This window comes from Lemur catta, chromosome 12, assembly GCF_020740605.2.
Source record: "Lemur catta isolate mLemCat1 chromosome 12, mLemCat1.pri, whole genome shotgun sequence".
In the NCBI taxonomy this organism is placed as follows: Eukaryota; Metazoa; Chordata; class Mammalia; order Primates; family Lemuridae; genus Lemur; species Lemur catta.
This window is the reverse complement of record NC_059139.1, coordinates 18,008,621-18,011,996: the sequence shown is the minus strand read 5'-3', so window position 1 is coordinate 18,011,996 and position 3,376 is coordinate 18,008,621. Positions and strand designations below refer to the sequence as shown.

The 3,376-nt window shown below is 28.1% G+C and overlaps 1 non-coding gene across 1 annotated transcript; it reads right to left on the bottom strand.

Annotated features, from left to right (window-relative positions):
- Positions 1-3,071: 3,071 nt before the first annotated feature.
- TRNAK-UUU lies at positions 3,072-3,144 on the bottom strand. Its single transcript has one exon. It is a non-coding gene; the product is annotated as a tRNA-Lys (tRNA).
- Between the last annotated feature and the right edge of the window lie 232 nt (positions 3,145-3,376).

Here is a 3,376-nt window from a genome sequence, read left to right as displayed (position 1 = left end):
TTGTGCATATTATTCTTGCACATACTTTTTCTTGTATGTTCAATAATGCTGTATTGAATATAATGTATTGCATATATATTGTATATATTATTTTGGTGTTCTGTGAAGATTTGTGTTTGATAAAATGTAGTATTTAAATCTTGGTAGACAATGCATAATAATAAATGATTAACATCCCAAACTAGCAAAAGATATTCCTTTTTTATCTTCTTGCTTAAATACTTGTCTCATTTATTTGTCAGTTCTTAGTTATTTCTTCAGACATGGATTTCCTTATAGGAAATGTTTTTAAAATCTCACATATTCTTTGGCTCATAATCTGTACAATTTCCATTTATGTAAGTTTAGTGAGATATTTCTTAGTGCCCTTAATTTATATGTGTAAATAATTATGGTTCTTTGAATAGATTTAATGTTATTCATACATTGGACACATATATTATAGATTAAAATATAGAATAGATATTGGTGGATAATTTTCAACATCTAATAAAACCAATTTTTATTATTTTAAACACCTTCATCATTTTTTTCTATTAGATGTTTGCTTGCCTTGCTATGCTTGAACAAAATTGTTTTCAAATTTGAAATTGTTTATTTTCTATTTTTTCTCCCATTCTTTTAGAGTATTTCCTTCATACAATTATTTCTTATTCAAGGTTTACACCTTTGTGATAGTCTCATACATCTTGTTTATTATAATTTTATCAATATAAAACAAATCTATTTTTTAAATAATTTTGACCACAAATTCTATTTTGACTGAAATTAATATTGAAAATCTTCCTTTAATGTAGCTTAAAATATCCAGCTCTATTTCTGAGGATCACATGATTTTTAAAACTTTTGAATTTTGGAAATGGCAATATCGTGACAATAAAAAGAGATTTTTGCCAGGGATTCAGGGAAAGAGGGAGAGGGATAAATAGGTGAAGCACAGAGAATTTTTAGGGCTCTGAAATATTCTGCATGATATTGTGTTGGTAGTTATATGATATGTATTTGTCAATACAAAGAATTAAGCTTTAATGTCAACTGAGAACTTCAGTTAATGATAATGTAACAATATTGGTTCATTTATTCTAACAAATGCATGGCACATATTGAAATAATAATAATAGAAGAAACTATGTTTGTATGTGGGACCATATGTGAGTACGCTCTGTAATATCTTCTCAATTATTCTGTAAATCATTTTATGTTTATGATTACTAGTTTACTTAATTATACATCAGATTTAAATGACCATAATCTAAAATTTAAAACAACTTTAGCAGCAACATAAACACGTATTTATGTATTTACCCCAGGTAAAAGAAACAACAAAAATATTACTATTCATATCTTCTATTTTAACATGGCAAAAACATTTGGCATAGACTGCTTGATAATTCTTTCCTCCATACCTCTAAATCCAAGGTTTGGTCATATCATCTAAAATGTCTTGTCTTGTTTGTTTGACTATGTATGAGACATCCTATTCCAGTTTCCAGGTCATGTTTCTTGGTCAGACACATTTGGGATATTATGCTTTGAAATTTCACTATTTTGAAGTTTCTTGGTTTTGCACATATTGTATTGCAGAAATTTCAGATTAGATTTGTCTTCTGCAGGCAATCTAATTTTGTTGGCTTTATATTGTCTAGAAATACCTCAACAGTTTATTCTTACAAGAGAAACTCTTGGGTTCTTAGCACACCCCCCCAAGACTTTAATTGATTTATTTCCTTCATTTTGTGGTTATTTTGTAATTTCAACGTGAGTTTAGAAGGAGAAGAGGTTAGCATATGTTTTAAATCAGCCATCTTGGACCCCAAATTTCCACATTCCTTTTACGTAGATATTACCAGAGATGAAGGAACAGAAGAAACTGGTAACTGCAGTCAGTGTTTAATTTCATACATATGAGTACAGTTCTCTCAATTATATTTGGAATTATGTAAATAGCAGTTGAAATCAAATCCCTATTAGGAAGAATTACACATTCTTAAATGTGATTATTTTAACTTTATTATGATTAATTTTAATATAATTATGTATCAGTTTTCTGGAATCTAGTTTTCCACTAACTAAAATGAAGGGTATGATTAATGAATCCATCTTAAAAGTGCTTTTAAAAAATTAAGTAAGAAATAATACAATAATAAAGTAAATGTAGATTTGATTAGTAAATAAGAAAAGTAATTTGGTTTCAAATAAATTGAAATTAGATATTTCCTAGAATTTAAATTGAGTGAAGGTTAGAAATCCCATCCAGAATATAACTTTAATTCATTAGCTAATGATGTAACTTTTACAATTTATAAGTTGAGTGTGAATGAAAAATCAAGTGTTTTAAACAAATTGCATTTCCTGGTCCCCATTCCCAACTATGTTAATGTGGTGCCCAAGAAACTAAATTCTTAACAAGAATCCCCAGGTGATTCTGATGAGAGACACTGCTCAAAGACAGGAAGTCTTCATGTTACCACTCAATGTAAAGGCACAACAGAAATAGACAATAAGAATTGTAATGCTACAGTAACACTATTACAATATTAACATATAACAGTAACAATAATAATAACAAGAGTAAACACAAATTAATTGCCTTATAGTCATCAGGTGATATGGTATAAACTTTACATTTATGATTTTTCCTAATTTTTACAACAAATCTCAAAGAGAGTTTCTGCTAATTAAATCTATATATCTGGTAAAGAATTTAGTTTAAGAAAAGGAATGCTATCTGGCCTGCTGTCAGATAGGTACCAAGGGAGAGTTCTCTGACACTATAGCCCTCTCTCACAGATAACTCTTCTTGCCTAACAGTTCTATTCAAAGGCATAATTAATTTTAATAATAAAAATTTAAAACATATATATTTAATATAATTTATATATATATCATATAGTATGTCATATTACTAATAGGAAGATACTTTATAATATAGAATCTTCCTATGAAAGAACAAGATATTTATACTTACATCCATTTATTCAACTTTTCTTTAAATACTCTTAATAATGCTTCACTATTTCAACAATTTAAGTTCTATAAATATCTTTTTTTTTTTAAAGCTACTATCATACCGCCTGGACAGGGGCTTAAACCCTGAACCCTCAGAATAAAAGTCTGATGCTCTACTGGCTGAGCTCTCCAGGCTCCCGCTTGAGAGGATTATAATTAGTTTTTTCTCTATTGCAACGGATTGTTTTCTTCTATTATATTCCACATCTGAATATAAGTTTTCATTAGGAAAAATATTATTTTGGGCATATAATTAGATCTACAGACAATTTAACAGGTTTCTTCTTTTTAATTTTTTTTTATTGTATTACTAGAATTTTCCATGTAAAGCACATGTAAATTGTGAAAATTTTGTATCACTTATCTC